This window comes from Carettochelys insculpta, chromosome 22 (genome assembly GCF_033958435.1).
Source record: "Carettochelys insculpta isolate YL-2023 chromosome 22, ASM3395843v1, whole genome shotgun sequence".
NCBI classification, from domain to species: domain Eukaryota; kingdom Metazoa; phylum Chordata; order Testudines; family Carettochelyidae; genus Carettochelys; species Carettochelys insculpta.
Genome location: NC_134158.1, coordinates 4,860,805 through 4,877,943, shown reverse-complemented (window position 1 = coordinate 4,877,943; position 17,139 = coordinate 4,860,805). Strand labels below are relative to the sequence as shown.

At 55.9% G+C, this 17,139-nt stretch overlaps 2 non-coding genes and 1 pseudogene across 2 annotated transcripts; 2 read left to right on the top strand and 1 right to left on the bottom strand.

The window, feature by feature from the left end:
• Positions 1 to 17,139, bottom strand: part of LOC142024635 (E3 ubiquitin-protein ligase TRIM21-like) — an 84,658-nt pseudogene that overhangs the window by 49,561 nt on the left and 17,958 nt on the right.
• On the top strand, positions 308 to 501 carry LOC142025384 (U2 spliceosomal RNA). Its single transcript, XR_012648656.1, has one exon. It is a non-coding gene; the product is annotated as a U2 spliceosomal RNA (small nuclear RNA).
• On the top strand, positions 6,830 to 7,023 carry LOC142025383 (U2 spliceosomal RNA). Its single transcript, XR_012648655.1, has one exon. It is a non-coding gene; the product is annotated as a U2 spliceosomal RNA (small nuclear RNA).

Below are 17,139 nucleotides of genomic sequence, written 5' to 3'. Positions count from 1 at the left end.
TGGCGTCAGCATGCTGCAGCGAGGGGACAGGCTTCATGCAGATTAGGTGATCGCTTAGGGAGCGAAACAGCCACCACAAAGGCAGCTCGCAGGTCTGGTGGAATAAGTCATTTTAAAGCTGAATTCTCTGGTGGGAGAGGTTTTGCTTTGACCAGCTAGAAAGGAGCTGCAGGATGAAGAGAGCAGGTGTACTTGCCGATCTGTAAAGATCTTGTTGCAATGCTCACGTGTGTTGCATTCGGGTGAGTCGTCATGCCATCGAAAAGTGTCCAGATGGGTGGGCTGTGTAAAATTGTTTGAAAACGGTATCGCTTCTCGGCCTTTTGTGGGCTCAGATCAAGTGTAGTATCTGTTCTTATCAGTTTAATATCTGATATGTTCTCTATCTGAGAACTCTATATTAAATGGATTTTTGGAAGAGGGACATGGACTAGGGGCTTGCCTCATCCACTCCATGCATCGACCTGGTATTGCAGTGCTTCCAGGAGCGGTGCACTTCCCTTTTGAGGGAAATGCATTTGGTGAAAAAATAGATTTTGAGTGTGAAGATCTTGTTTTTCTGAACCAAGAACAGGGTTCTTAATATGCAAACTTATTCAAAGAATCATTTACGGTTTTGATTCTAGGTTGTGTTTTTATTTGCTGTGATCTTTCAGATTACTATATAAATGGCTACTTTAAGCATTACTCAGGAAGCGCTGAAATACGTGTTTAACATTTGGAATAATGACAGAAGCTCCTGGGTGACATGCCTGTTTGTTGTTTCAGACAATCTCCCAACCTTACGAGGTTTCTCACTAACAGCCACAGTCTATAAGCCCAGGAATAGCGGTCCTGGAACCTTTCCCTGCAACAAAGCCCGCTGCTCGCTTTCTCCACGTCTCTTCTCTGGAAATACCCTCACTGGACCTAATCAGGTTACTCACAGAATCACGGGCACTTTCTCATGCTCCTCTACTAACATCATATATGCCAACAGTGCCCAGGTGCTTCGCATATTGGGCGGACTTCTAACTCCCTTAGACAAAGGGTCAATGGGCACAAAACAGACATCAAAACGCTCCAGATCCACAAACCAGTTAGTCAACCTTTTCATGGAACGGGGCATTCTGTCGATGACCTCAAGGGATGTGTGTTGCAGAAAAGCAATTCTTGCTCCGCTTTGGAAAGAGAAACATCTGAACTGGCTTTTCTATTCAAATTCGGCACATTAACACATGGTTTCAATCATGATGGGAACTTTCTGAGTCACTATAGGGGCTTGTCTGCATACTTGGCTCAATCTAATTCTTGGCCTTCCCCCCCCCACCCCACCCCTCCGCTCTCTGATTTGCTCCCCTTGATTATCTTTTTCCGATTTGTCCTCCTTGCTTACCGTTTTGGTTCTCTGTGCCTTAAATCTTGAGTCTGTTCTGGTCTGGCTCTGGTCTGAAGAAGTGGGTCTGTCCCAGGAAAGCTCACCTAATAAACCATTTTGCTAGTCTTTAAAGTGCTACTTGACTGCTTTTTGTTTTGCTATTTATCATCTGTAACAGCAGTCAAATGCATATTGAGCACCTCATTAGCAAGTGCGCGGCTGGGGCACTTTGGAATTGCAGCGCCGGTCTAGATGGGGGTCCTTTTCAAAAGAACCCCGGCAACTTCGAAATCCCCTTATTCCTATCAGCAAATTCAAATAAGGGGATTTCCACGTCTGGACCAGCTGCGCAGCGCGAGCCGCTGCAATTTCCAAGTGCTGCCCCCCACCCCGCCCCCCGCATTCTAAAGAGAGTCTCATTCGTAATCTTCAAAATGGCGATTTGCATGGACACTTTGAAGTTTTGGGCTAGTGTAGACATAGCCACTTTGTTTGATGTGACTCTGGATTTCTCCCCTTCCTACCGCTCTTCTGATGTGCCCACTTTGATTCCGATTTGTCAACCTTGATGACTACTTTTGGTTGTCTGTGCCTTAAATATTGAGTCTTATGGTCTGAAGATGTAGGTCTATTCCAGAAAAGCTCACCCCTTAATAAATTATTTTGTTAGCCTTTAAAATGCTCATAGACTGCTCTTTTTTTTGCAGAGAAAAGAATCCGTGTGTTTGTAAGAGGCAGGTCTGCTCTAGGTCAGCAGGCCTCCAGGGCTGGTGAAAGCAGAGGGCTGCAACTCCCCTTCATCAGCACTCCCATGATAAAAATTGTTCCAGCCCCCCTGGCCAGACCTGGTTTGGTTAACCATTAAGAACAGATTGAAACTTTTTGATTGTGCAGGTTTAAGACAAAGAGGAGACGCAACTGAAGACAGTTGGCAGTTTTTCCATGGGGCCTAAAAGGGCCTAAAAGCAAGCAAGCTGCACCCCTGTAGTATAAAACTCTTTCAGTTCTGTGTAATGTTCACCTGTATCTGACATTGAATTCAGTGTGATGGTTTTGAAATTAACTTGCTGTTCAGTCTCAGTACTGATTGTATCTGTGCTAATGAAAGCTCCTTGTTGTGTGAGTGAGAATGGATGCTGTACGTATGCGAGACTGTCACCAGACGTTCCAGGAAGCGATCAGGACAGACCCTTCGTGCTGCAGATCATTACAAGGTGAGCAGTGGGCAACTCTAAAGAAGGAGAGAGGCGGTGAGAAACAGTCCTCAGTCAGCAGTAGCAGGCTGGGCCAATAGAAGACGAGCCTGTAGAGTGAGAGGGAAAAGGCGAGCAGTGGGCGCATTGCCACCTAGAAAGGCTGGCGCACTCTGGGATGAAGCGGGACTTTGCCCACGAGAGCTTATGCTCCAGAATGTTAGTCTCTGAGGTGCCCCAGGACTTGTTGTTCTTACAGTGCACTGCAGGGCAGTCCCAAGGGGGTATTAACCCTGAGCGAAATGCAAGTCCCCTCTCTCATGCGCTCTGCTCCCGCTTGTCCCCCTCCCCGCCCCCGCTCCCCCCAGCTGTTGGTCACCCCTTGGGAACAAGGCTGGGATGTTGGCCCAGCTGAGTTGGTGCTTCCTCTGTAAAACCCGGGCTCAGACTCAGCCTTCCCGTTAACTTTTCCCAGGCACCTGTGGAATGAATTTGTTCCGTGCACCCCTCATGGGAAATGTGACACGTCCCCTCCATATCAGTAGTCTGACAAAGCGCGGGGGGGGGGTGAGGTCAAGGGGTTCGGCGTGTGGGAGGGGGGCTCAGGGCTGGTGCACAGGGTTGGGGGTGAGGGTGCTGCCTGGGCGTGCGGGCTCTGGGGTGGAGCCAGGTCTGAAGGGCTTCGGGTGCCGGCTGGCTCCGGGCTACAGCAGAGAGGACCCCACCCCAGCTCTCCCCCCAACACAGCCCCCAGGCTGAGGCAGGGGGAGGCGCCACGTGGGGCTGGGCTGGGAGATCGGCATCCCTCCCCTGCCCTCAGTGGGTCTGGGGCTGGCGGGGGCTCCCCTGGGCCGGGGGGTTCCCCAGCTGCAGCAGGTCCCTGGCAGGCTGGGGCGCCTTTCCCCTGACAGCGGCAGGCTCGGGCCAGTTGGGTCCCGCAGCGCCCTGCTTGCAGGGGACGTCGCCCCAGGTGACCTCCGAGAGCAGCGTTCACCCCCAGCGGGGCTAAGCGGCGCCACGTGTCCCCCACCCCCGGGAGCAGCCCCAGCTCCTCGCCCCCGCCAGGAGGCCCGGCCCCGGCACAGCCCAGCGCCGAGCTCCCCGCACAGCGGCCAACGCCCCGTGAGCTCAGCGCCCCGGGAGGGGCTGGCCGGGGAGCCCCGTTACTCCCGGAGCAGCAGCCGGGCGGGGCGGGGCGGGGCACGTCCCCTTCGCGTCCCGCTCCCCCAGGCGCGCGGGAGCTGCAGGGGCGGCCCCAGCGCGGCAGCGGCGGAGGGCGCGGGGCTCGAACCTCGGCTCGGGGGATCCCGCGGCCGCGGGCGGCTTTAGCGCGCCCCCTGGCGGCGGCAGGTGGTCACTGCCGGCAGGGAGCTGAAGCCACCGAAGCAGCCGCCCGGGCTGACCAGACCCTCCCAGCACCTGGTGTGACCCAGACATTTCCCGCCCCCCGCCCCCCGCCCCAGCGTGATCTGACCCAGAGCCCCTCCACCGCCTTCCAGCCTTGCCTGATCCAGACCCCCGCCCACAATGCATCCACCCCCCCCCCCCCCCCGGCACCCCCCAGTCTGGTGTGAGCCAGGTGCCCTGCTGCAAAGCCCTGAGTAGTTTCCGGGGTCTGCCATCAATCAAACTTTAGCCCCGCCCTCTTTCCCTTGAGCCACGCCCCTTTCCCCAGCTGTTCCGTCCGAGCTCTGCCCACCTGTTCTTGGCAGTCGTGCCCTGGTGCGTCACTTCCGGGGGTGTGGCCTACCAAAAGCAAACCTTCGCCACAACGCCTTTTCCCTTCAGCCACGCCTCAGCCCTTTTAGCTCCGCCTACCCCTTTCACCAGAAGTCCCACCCCCTTAACCCTTTCGACCCTCCCTCCTGTCACCAGAAGTTCCACCCCAACCTTTTTAGGCCCGCCCCCTGTCACCGGCAGACGTGCCCTTGGGGGGCAGGAGTACATCGGGGTCAAGTGAGACACGTGCCTGGAAGGAAAGGGTGTCATGCGACCCCTCGAAGGACTCGCCCCGCCACCCTCTACCAACCGGAGTGCAGCGCTACCCCCAGAAAGAGGCCATCTGGCTCCAAGGGCGCGTGGTTCAGAACTGTGCAAACGCTGAGCGGGAAGAGGGACACTTTCACCACCCCTGCCAGGAGTTCGGACGTTGTTCGTGTGCCGACGGGTCTCTGCCGCACGTGGAGAAAGCGCCGCATCCGCGACAGCTCCGAGGGGGAGGCGGTAGCCGAGGGGAGCCCTTTGGCCCAACCCTTGTTGACGGATACACCGGAACCCGACCCCGAAACCCAACCGCTCTCGAGGCGGCCCGACAAGGTAGACGGCCTCTCTCTGTCCACCCCTACGGAGGAAGGCGGCCGCAGCTTGCAGGAGTCGGACAAGGAGAACGGAAAAGAAGCCAAAGAGGGAAGAAACGAATGAGCGAGGTGGGGGGGGCGGTGTAATGGGATTTTGTAAAAACCTAAAAAGACCACAGGATCTTGCATTATTTTCTTTCTGGGAATCTCTCCAGAGCTCGACAGGGCCTTCCTTGAGGACCCAGAGCCCCAGGACGACGTTGTGTCAGAGAACGAAGATGAAATGGGCCCACCTTGGTTTTGCTCAGCACCGATACAAACCACTGAAGATAATGCCAAGGACGACGGCTATGAGGAATTTAGGAAGAGGCTTGGTATGGAAGTGGCTGAGCCAGTGCCCCATCGTCAGTGTAAAAAAGGTCTGCGTTCGATTGTACGCGTTGCTGTTTATGCTGTCCTTAAGCACTGCCTCAGGGAAAAGCTTTTTGAAGATTGTGAGGCCTGTGTCATAGGTGCACCAGGCCAAAGGCACCAGGACTTGGTGGCCCCTTAGAGACTAACAGAGATTTTGGAGCATATGCTTCAAAACGTCTCTCAAAAAATTCTGTCTGAATTGTTCTGGGCTTGGAGCTTCAGGCACCTCAGTCCCCTCCTTAATAGGGCCCTGGGCACATCCAGCGCCCTCTCACCTGCAGCAGCTCCAGCGCCGGCTGCTGACACATCCCCTCCAGCTGTGTGTTGTTGTGGGGGACAGGGCAGTCGCCATAGCTGCATAAGACATTGATTACACAGGGCTCCCTGGTTTAAAGACTTGTAAGAAAAAAGGTGGCGGTGCAGTGGTTAAGTCACTTTTCTCAGTGCCTTGGCTGTGTGGCTCTAAGTCTGGCTTGGCTAGTCCTTCCCTGCTGTTGAAAGGTAAAGGTGGTGACGAGGATGTTTGTAAAACCCTCTCTGAGAAATACCAGGAGCTCTAATGCCAAAGTGGCAGCTGAGGCCATGCTGAGGTAAAATCAGAGGGTTCTGCCTTTGGGGGAGCCCAAACAGTGGGGTTGGGAACCATGGTGGGTGGCTGGTAGGAGTGGTGGTGGGTGACAGTGGGAGGCTGGTCAGAAGCCCATCAGATGAGGGTGGGTGGCTTGTGGCAGCAAGGGGAGGCTGCAGACAAGTGGACAGCTGGTACTGCCCTGGTAATGAATGTATCTGCGGGCTTTGGGTTCGGGACTGCACTGCAGAAGGTACACCCTGGAACTGTGTGTATGGGGTAAAGGGCCAAGAGCCCCAGCAAGAGACTGGGTTCTACTGCATATGGGGATGGTAGCTGGGTAAAGGGGGTTTGTCTCTTCTTTGCTTAGATATACTGCATCTGTCACTGTAACCTTGGGGTAGGTAATGGTCCTTAAAGAAGCCATTTCTATCTCAGACTCTGTGCTTGCGAGGGGGGAGAACCGCCTTCCAGGCACCCCGCATGGGGGTGAAATTGTCCCAGGCCACTGGGTGGGGGCTCGAGCTGGTTGGTTGTATCCTTGACAGGAAAACCCCACAAGAGCTGAAGCCGGCCCTTCTGGCAGGCATGTGGCATGAACAGAAGGTTTCCAAATTCTTTTGCTAGTCTTTACAGTGCTACTTGACTGCTTTTTGTTTTGGTTCTGCAGTCCATCCAGGGTAAACAGCTCGATGGCGTCAGCATGCTGCAGCGAGGGGACAGGCTTCATGCAGATTAGGTGATCGCTTAGGGAGCGAAACAGCCACCACAAAGGCAGCTCGCAGGTCTGGTGGAATAAGTCATTTTAAAGCTGAATTCTCTGGTGGGAGAGGTTTTGCTTTGACCAGCTAGAAAGGAGCTGCAGGATGAAGAGAGCAGGTGTACTTGCCGATCTGTAAAGATCTTGTTGCAATGCTCACGTGTGTTGCATTCGGGTGAGTCGTCATGCCATCGAAAAGTGTCCAGATGGGTGGGCTGTGTAAAATTGTTTGAAAACGGTATCGCTTCTCGGCCTTTTGTGGGCTCAGATCAAGTGTAGTATCTGTTCTTATCAGTTTAATATCTGATATGTTCTCTATCTGAGAACTCTATATTAAATGGATTTTTGGAAGAGGGACATGGATTAGGGGCTTGCCTCATCCACTCCATGCATCGACCTGGTATTGCAGTGCTTCCAGGAGCGGTGCACTTCCCTTTTGAGGGAAATGCATTTGGTGAAAAAATAGATTTTGAGTGTGAAGATCTCGTTTTTCTGAACCAAAAACAGGGTTCTTAATATGCAAACTTATTCAAAGAATCATTTACGGTTTTGGTTCTAGGTTGTGTTTTTATTTGCTGTGATCTTTCAGATTACTATATAAATGGCTACTTTAAGCATTACTCAGGAAGCGCTGAAATACGTGTTTAACATTTGGAATAATGACAGAAGCTCCTGGGTGACATGCCTGTTTGTTGTTTCAGACAATCTCCCAACCTTACGAGGTTTCTCACTAACAGCCACAGTCTATAAGCCCAGGAATAGCGGTCCTCGAACCTTTCCCTGCAACAAAGCCCGCTGCTCGCTTTCTCCACGTCTCTTCTCTGGAAATACCCTCACTGGACCTAATCAGGTTACTCACAGAATCACGGGCACTTTCTCATGCTCCTCTACTAACATCATATATGCCAACAGTGCCCAGGTGCTTCGCATATTGGGCGGACTTCTAACTCCCTTAGACAAAGGGTCAATGGGCACAAAACAGACATCAAAACGCTCCAGATCCACAAACCAGTTAGTCAACCTTTTCATGGAACGGGGCATTCTGTCGATGACCTCAAGGGATGTGTGTTGCAGAAAAGCAATTCTTGCTCCGCTTTGGAAAGAGAAACATCTGAACTGGCGTTTCTATTCAAATTCGGCACATTAACACATGGTTTCAATCATGATGGGAACTTTCTGAGTCACTATAGGGGCTTGTCTGCATACTTGGCTCAATCTAATTCTTGGCCTTCCCCCCCCCACCCCACCCCTCCGCTCTCTGATTTGCTCCCCTTGATTATCTTTTTCCGATTTGTCCTCCTTGCTTACCGTTTTGGTTCTCTGTGCCTTAAATCTTGAGTCTGTTCTGGTCTGGCTATGGTCTGAAGAAGTGGGTCTGTCCCAGGAAAGCTCACCTAATAAACCATTTTGCTAGTCTTTAAAGTGCTACTTGACTGCTTTTTGTTTTGCTATTTATCATCTGTAACAGCAGTCAAATGCATATTGAGCACCTCATTAGCAAGTGCGCGGCTGGGGCACTTTGGAATTGCAGCGCCGGTCTAGATGGGGGTCCTTTTCAAAAGAACCCCGGCAACTTCGAAATCCCCTTATTCCTATCAGCAAATTCAAATAAGGGGATTTCCACGTCTGGACCAGCTGCGCAGCGCGAGCCGCTGCAATTTCCACGTGCTGCCCCCCACCCCGCCCCCCGCATTCTAAAGAGAGTCTCATTCGTAATCTTCAAAATGGCGATTTGCATGGACACTTTGAAGTTTTGGGCTAGTGTAGACATAGCCACTTTGTTTGATGTGACTCTGGATTTCTCCCCTTCCTACCGCTCTTCTGATGTGCCCACTTTGATTCCGATTTGTCAACCTTGATGACTACTTTTGGTTGTCTGTGCCTTAAATATTGAGTCTTATGGTCTGAAGATGTAGGTCTATTCCAGAAAAGCTCACCCCTTAATAAATTATTTTGTTAGCCTTTAAAATGCTCATAGACTGCTCTTTTTTTTGCAGAGAAAAGAATCCGTGTGTTTGTAAGAGGCAGGTCTGCTCTAGGTCAGCAGGCCTCCAGGGCTGGTGAAAGCAGAGGGCTGCAACTCCCCTTCATCAGCACTCCCATGATAAAAATTGTTCCAGCCCCCCTGGCCAGACCTGGTTTGGTTAACCATTAAGAACAGATTGAAACTTTTTGATTGTGCAGGTTTAAGACAAAGAGGAGACGCAACTGAAGACAGTTGGCAGTTTTTCCATGGGGCCTAAAAGGGCCTAAAAGCAAGCAAGCTGCACCCCTGTAGTATAAAACTCTTTCAGTTCTGTGTAATGTTCACCTGTATCTGACATTGAATTCAGTGTGATGGTTTTGAAATTAACTTGCTGTTCAGTCTCAGTACTGATTGTATCTGTGCTAATGAAAGCTCCTTGTTGTGTGAGTGAGAATGGATGCTGTACGTATGCGAGACTGTCACCAGACGTTCCAGGAAGCGATCAGGACAGACCCTTCGTGCTGCAGATCATTACAAGGTGAGCAGTGGGCAACTCTAAAGAAGGAGAGAGGCGGTGAGAAACAGTCCTCAGTCAGCAGTAGCAGGCTGGGCCAATAGAAGACGAGCCTGTAGAGTGAGAGGGAAAAGGCGAGCAGTGGGCGCATTGCCACCTAGAAAGGCTGGCGCACTCTGGGATGAAGCGGGACTTTGCCCACGAGAGCTTATGCTCCAGAATGTTAGTCTCTGAGGTGCCCCAGGACTTGTTGTTCTTACAGTGCACTGCAGGGCAGTCCCAAGGGGGTATTAACCCTGAGCGAAATGCAAGTCCCCTCTCTCATGCGCTCTGCTCCCGCTTGTCCCCCTCCCCGCCCCCGCTCCCCCCAGCTGTTGGTCACCCCTTGGGAACAAGGCTGGGATGTTGGCCCAGCTGAGTTGGTGCTTCCTCTGTAAAACCCGGGCTCAGACTCAGCCTTCCCGTTAACTTTTCCCAGGCACCTGTGGAATGAATTTGTTCCGTGCACCCCTCATGGGAAATGTGACACGTCCCCTCCATATCAGTAGTCTGACAAAGCGCGGGGGGGGGGTGAGGTCAAGGGGTTCGGCGTGTGGGAGGGGGGCTCAGGGCTGGTGCAGAGGGTTGGGGGTGAGGGTGCTGCCTGGGCGTGCGGGCTCTGGGGTGGAGCCAGGTCTGAAGGGCTTCGGGTGCCGGCTGGCTCCGGGCTACAGCAGAGAGGACCCCACCCCAGCTCTCCCCCCAACACAGCCCCCAGGCTGAGGCAGGGGGAGGCGCCACGTGGGGCTGGGCTGGGAGATCGGCATCCCTCCCCTGCCCTCAGTGGGTCTGGGGCTGGCGGGGGCTCCCCTGGGCCGGGGGGTTCCCCAGCTGCAGCAGGTCCCTGGCAGGCTGGGGCGCCTTTCCCCTGACAGCGGCAGGCTCGGGCCAGTTGGGTCCCGCAGCGCCCTGCTTGCAGGGGACGTCGCCCCAGGTGACCTCCGAGAGCAGCGTTCACCCCCAGCGGGGCTAAGCGGCGCCACGTGTCCCCCACCCCCGGGAGCAGCCCCAGCTCCTCGCCCCCGCCAGGAGGCCCGGCCCCGGCACAGCCCAGCGCCGAGCTCCCCGCACAGCGGCCAACGCCCCGTGAGCTCAGCGCCCCGGGAGGGGCTGGCCGGGGAGCCCCGTTACTCCCGGAGCAGCAGCCGGGCGGGGCGGGGCGGGGCACGTCCCCTTCGCGTCCGGCGGCCCCAGCGCGGCAGCGGCGGAGGGCGCGGGGCTCGAACCTCGGCTCGGGGGATCCCGCGGCCGCGGGCGGCTTTAGCGCGCCCCCTGGCGGCGGCAGGTGGTCACTGCCGGCAGGGAGCTGAAGCCACCGAAGCAGCCGCCCGGGCTGACCAGACCCTCCCAGCACCTGGTGTGACCCAGACATTTCCCGCCCCCCGCCCCCCGCCCCAGCGTGATCTGACCCAGAGCCCCTCCACCGCCTTCCAGCCTTGCCTGATCCAGACCCCCGCCCACAATGCATCCACCCCCACCCCCGGCACCCCCCAGTCTGGTGTGAGCCAGGTGCCCTGCTGCAAAGCCCTGAGTAGTTTCCGGGGTCTGCCATCAATCAAACTTTAGCCACGCCCTCTTTCCCTTGAGCCACGCCCCTTTCCCCAGCTGTTCCGTCCGAGCTCTGCCCACCTGTCCTTGGCAGCCGTGCCCTGGTGCGTCACTTCCGGGGGTGTGGCCTACCAAAAGCAAACCTTCGCCACAACGCCTTTTCCCTTCAGCCACGCCTCAGCCCTTTTAGCTCCGCCCACCCCTTTCACCAGAAGTCCCACCCCCTTAACCCTTTCGACCCTCCCTCTTGTCACCAGAAGTTCCACCCCAACCTTTTTAGGCCCGCCCCCTGTCACCGGCAGACGTGCCCTTGGGGGGCAGGAGTACATCGGGGTCAAGTGAGACACGTGCCTGGAAGGAAAGGGTGTCATGCGACCCCTCGAAGGACTCGCCCCGCCACCCTCTACCAACTGGAGCGCAGCGCTACCCCCAGAAAGAGGCCATCTGGCTCCAAGAGCGCGTGGTTCAGAACTGTGCAAACGCTGAGCGGGAAGAGGGACACTTTCACCACCCCTGCCAGGAGTTCGGACGTTGTTCATGTGCCGACGGGTCTCCGCCGCACGTGGAGAAAGCACCGCATCCGCGACAGCTCCGAGGGGGAGGCGGTAGCCGAGGGGAGCCCTTTGGCCCAACCCTTGGTGACGGATACACCGGAACCCGACCCCGAAACCCAACCGCTCTCGAGGCGGCCCGACAAGGTAGACGGCCTCTCTCTGTCCTCCCCTACGGAGGAAGGCGGCCGCAGCTCGCAGGAGTCGGACAAGGAGAACGGAAAAGAAGCCAAAGAGGGAAGAAACGAATGAGCGAGGTGGGGGGGGCGGTGTCATGGGATTTTGTGAAAATCTAAAACGACCCCAGGATCTTGCATTATTTTCTTTCTGGGAATCTCTCCAGAGCTCGACAGGGCCTTCCTTGAGGACCCAGAGCCCCAGGACGACGTTGTGTCAGAGAACGAAGATGAAATGGGCCCACCTTGGTTTTGCTCAGCACCGATACAAACCACTGAAGATAATGCCAAGGACGACGGCTATGAGGAATTTAGGAAGAGGCTTGGTATGGAAGCGGCTGAGCCAGTCCCACATCGTCAGTGTAAAAAAGGTCTGCGTTCGATTGTACGCGTTGCTGTTTATGCTGTCCTCGAGCACTGCCTCCGGGAAAAGCTTTTTGAAGACTGTGAGGCCTGTGTCATAGGTGCACCAGGCCAAAGGCACCAGGACTTGGTGGCCCCTTAGAGACTCACAGAGATTTTGGAGCATATGCTTCAAAATGTCTCTCAAAAAATTCTGTCTGAATTGTTCTGGGCCTGGAGCTTCAGGCACCTCAGTCCCCTCCTTAATAGGGCCCTGGGCACGTCCAGCGCCCTCTCACCTGCAGCAGCTCCACCACCGGCTGCTGAGACATCCCCTCCAGCTGTGTGTTGAGGGCGCCAGTCCGGGAAATCTTCTCCCCCAGCTGGGTGGCATTTTCCTCCCCCCTCCGCCCGATCTCCGGGGCCAGCTCTCCCAGCCGGGCCAGCAGGAGGCGCTCTTGTTCAGCCAGGAACTCCCACGCCACCAGCTGCCTCTCCACCGCCGTCTGCCGCTGGGGTGCGCGGAGGGGCCGGGCTGGCCACGGGGAGAGGGACACAGGACATGGGCTGTTCCGCGCTGCCCGGGGCTTTTCATTCACAACTCAGCCGGGCCTAGCCAGCTCGCAGCCCCGAAAGAAGGCGGCCCCAGCGACTCCTGTGAGGAGCAGCGAACAGGAGCAGCTCGCGGGCAGCTCGCCTTTGGGAGGAGCCACACACCTGTTCTCACCTTTCTTGTCCGGGGTTTCTCTTGTGCCCTCCAAGGCGGCACTAGAAACAAATAAGGGATCTCTGTCAAGGGAGCAATGGGGAGTGACGTGGCTGGGGAGAGCTCTGGTGTTGCGACCTGCGGGGCATGTGCCGTGTTTGTCTTCCTCCCGAATGAGAGAGAGGATTTTCTCTGGCCCAGGGGTGAGCTGGGAGCCATTTTAGAAGAGAAGGTGAAAGGACTCGAGGCACAAATCCCAACCCTCAGGTCCGTCAGAGAAGGTGAAGTGCGACTTGGCGGCTTTTTGTTTCGACAGTGTAGAGACGAGCGGGGCTTCCTCTCTGTTACTGGGCTCCCCGTGCGCTGCGGACACACCCGCTGGGGGGTTGTGTTGAACACGTGTCCGTGGCCTCATCTGTGGTTGTGGTCACTGGGTTGTCGCACTCCCAATGGAGTCGGAGCACCTGACCGGGACCCCCCTGGGCGCAGCTGTGCGGGGGGGGGGGAGGGGGGGGTCGGGCGCTGGCGGCTGGAGCCGGAACTAACCGGTTTTTCCCGCCCTTTTCCCTCAGCGTTCCATCCCCTCAGAGCTGTTTGGCCCCCCGGGTGCCAGGGGCAGGTCCCCCCCCCCAGGTGTCTGTCAGAGCCGGGGACGGACGGGCGGAGGGACGGACGTCCCAGGGCGGCTGCCCGGCACTGCCCCCACCCCCGCAGCAGCAGCGCTGTCTGGCCCAGGGCAGACCCAGCACAGGCGTCACGCTGCCCAGCGCCGGCCGGCTGCTGCCTGCCCAAGGGAGGGGAAGGAGGAGATCGTCCTCCCACCCGCCCGTCTGTCCCCTCACGCCCCATCCGCACCCCTGCCCCCGCCGCCCAGCCGCTGCCTCCCTCCGCTCCCACCGCCCAGGGACTCCTCAGCGCCCCCCGAGGGCTCCCCGCAGGCCAACGGCCGCAGGTCCTGAGCACCCGCCGCCCTGACGGACGCCACCCGGCGCTCCCCGAGGGCAGAGCTCTCCGGCCGGGGGCTGAGCGTGTGGGGTGTGCAGGGCGCTGGGCTGGGGCTGGGCTTCCTGCCCACTGCGACGTCCCCGGTCCCACCACCGGGTGTTTTATTCCACTGACTGTTGGTTCCTGATTCTCTTCCCCTCCCCCACAGCGTAAATTAACCCCTCAGACACCGAATTCTGGTGTGAATCCCACTCACCACTCCTCACTGTGGGATGCAGAGACAGAGCTGGATACACGTATGTGTGAGACAGAGACCTGCAGAAGTGGGTCCGTCCCAGGGAAGCTCATCACCTAACACATCAGTTTTTCAGTCTTTAAAGCGCTCCCTGATGGCAGGCTTGTGTTGCTGGAATAGAGACTCACACGGCGACCTCCCTGGTACTGTCCCTCGTTACGGGATCAGGCAGAGGGAGGGGGCCATTCGGGGTCAGCCACAGGGGACAGACTCAATTGGAGGAACGGTTTTGCTTCCCCAGGAGAAGGGTGTTTAACACACTCACCCGCATCCACATCAAACTCCTGAGCCTTCCCTCGAACACCCCCACATACTGCCCAGTGTGCCCCCGACCACCCCACCCCTCACTGCCCAGATCTCCCCACAGCCCCTCTGAGACCCCGTCTCCCACACGCCGCCCCCAGCAGCACTCCCCAGCCCTGCCGGACTGGGAATGTGTCCCCCGCTGGGCTGAGCGAGGCCGTAGGGCTGCATGGGGCTGTCTCCCCCTCACCAGCAGGACCCAGCAGCAGCAACATTTGAAGTTTTAAGTGTCCCTTGAAGGATGGTCCCCCTGGGAGATTTGGCTCTGGTGGGAGCAGGCCCAGGGATGCAGAGTGGTGATGTCCTGAGGGGTGGGGATAGGTCAGTGGCTACCGTGATTGGACAAGTACCAGAGAGGCAGCCGTGTTAGTCTGTGTCTTCAAGAACAAGAAGTCCTGGGGCCCCTTGTAGACTCACAGAGATTTTGGAGCATGAGCTTTCGTGGGCAAAGACCCACTTCCCCAGATGCCTCCACGAACGCTCATGCTCCAAAGCCTCTGTGAGTCTCTAAGGGGCCCCAGGACTTCTTGTTCCTTACTGGACGGGCTGTCTGGATGAGAGCAGCTGGGGTTGGCTGAAATGAGGGGCTCTTTCAATGGCAATGTACCCACTGTCGCAGGCCCAGGTGACGGACCCGGAAGCAGTGGGCCCCGGCGCTGTCCAAAGGCTGCCTGGTGGGACTAAGGGAATCACTTTGGCCTGTCCCTGCCCACGTACACACTAGCACAGCTCAGCCTTGCACGGGGCAGCTGCCGCCTGGGGTTAGCTTTGCTACGCTCCAGGCTGATCCCAGTGGTACCTGGCAGGGACCTGCACTGTCTGGAGCCCCGTTGTCGGGGGGCACAAAGCATTAGCATCCACACAGCATTCAGCTCCGTGACCTCCTCTAGTGCCGGCCGCAGCATCGATGTCTAACCCCTCGCGGAGCTGCCCAGGAGTTCTGCATCCCAGTGGGACCTCCTCTCCCTGCCGGACATGGGGCCTTTATCACAGCACTTCCCCCCAGCAGACACACTCTTTCATGGGGGCAGTGGTGCTGCTGCTTAGCAGGCAGCATGACCTAGAGGGTAGGGCCCTGACAGGACAAGGCGTATTTGGCTTCTATGGTGACCTCAGCCACTGACATGCTGGGTGACCCTCAGTAACTCACTGCCTTGCTTTGTGCCTCAGTTTCCCTTCTTACCCTTTGCCTTCTCCATTTTAACCAAACTCCTCAGGGCCCGGATGTCCCTCAGCGTGTGTTGTGTGGAGCCCAGATCTGCGCTGGAGTTTCTCAGGGCTACTCTGCTGCAAACACAGGTAATGGGGTAACAATGTTTTAACCGGTAAAAATCATTGCGTTGTGCTGTTCTTAAAACAGGGGTTACACAAAGTACCGTTGGATGTTATTTACTATTTGTACATATCTGTTAAGGACTGTCTTGTATTCACGTGCGTTGCGGCTTTTGAAGTTTGGCTTTTGGAGCTGAATTTGAAAACAATGGCTCTTGTTGCTATTTCGGTTGCAGACTCCTGCACAAAGGGCTACGTCGCAGCTTCAGGGGCAAATTCTAAGCATGAGCACCGGGGAGATGCCACCTGGTGACCTTTGCCACTAGTTTTCGGTAAACAAGAGAACGGATGTACCTGGGCCATGATAATGTTGGGCACCTGCTGAGGCTTCACAAGATAAGGGCCACCAATTTACCTCAGTGTGCGGTTACAATAGCAAAGCTGGAACATCAGCTACAGATATTTTTATACTCACCTAACAGGCTATTTATACACTTATTTAAATCCATATTCGTAAGTGTCTGCCTACAATAGTAACACCTACCTAACATGGACACAGAGTGTGAGCTCTGCAGGCTATTTGCATTACTGATAAAATAGACCAAAACAGCCTAAAATGGGGTAAGTAGGGAAAACAGGCCAACTCCTCTTGCAAGCTAGAAATCCAACAAATGTACCCTGATTAATAAATGTGTGAGCTATTACGCTTCAGGGTCGTGGTGTTCTTGTGATTATCCAGGCACCTACATATTTGACCAGGTGAGGCTCTGCATTGCAACATCTCTGCCCCTCCATGAATCCCACCCAATCATTGAAATTAGAAGCTCACAGAAGAAGAGTCGCATTCCTGGCTGAGGGTGGGGTTGCTCCTTCCTCCCCATTTTGGGCCTAGGCTCATGTCCAGCCAAGAAGAAAGGTTTGTTCGTTTTTCCAATGCAGTAGTGAATATGAGGCTGCAATCTCATTGTACCGGCCTAGTGGGGCTCAGGCGAGTAATAGTTTCACCTCAGTGACGGCTAACCCGCCCCAGCACCTTCCCGCCCCCAGAACTTTCCAGCCACTGACACTGAGGTGAAACCACTTGCCTTGTTTACACACAGACTGCACAAGGAGGGGCAGAAACCTGCATCCTGGTGTAGACACCCCCAGAGACTGTCTCTGGGAGCAGGTCCCACCCCACAAACACCTCCTTGGACAACACTGTGATTCCTGATGTGCAGAAGGAATGTGAGCAACATATTTCACACACCTTCAGCCTCCCTTTCACAAATTCAGCACCTCAGAAATCACAGGGGAGAGACAGCCCCACATGTGCAGCCCCCTCGCACAGAGCCCAGCTGGGGAACGCTCATTTCCACAGCTGCAGAGAGCACAAGAGACAGGGCACAGGCTGGGTATCAACACACCACAATCAAACCCAGCCCTCAGCACAGGGACATGTCCCTCTGTTCCCTATTGACGTTGGGGGGGATCCAGCTGAGCAGGGAACCAAACCCACCACTCTGCCCCAACAAGTGATGCCGGGAAAAGAGAAAGGAATATGTTCTTTATTTACCATAAATACCTGTCTCTCTCCCACTCCCTGTGATCTCTGTCACAGAACATCCCCCTCCTGTTCTCCAGTCTTCCCCCTGGATTCATCCCTTCCCCTCTCCCTGCCTCTGGCTGCTTCTCCTCTGCAGGGGGTTTTCCTGGCACTGTTTTCTATCGATTTTCACCCTTTCTCCAGGACACTCTGGTTAGTTGGTTTTACTTTCTCCTTCCCTTTTCCCTCCATTTCCCCACCAGCCCCTCTGACTCTCGCAGTGTCGCTAACCTGAGAGGTTACACACCAGGTGTCTGAACTGACACTGGCTGCCCTGAAAACGGAGTTTCAAAGCAACACACTACGGC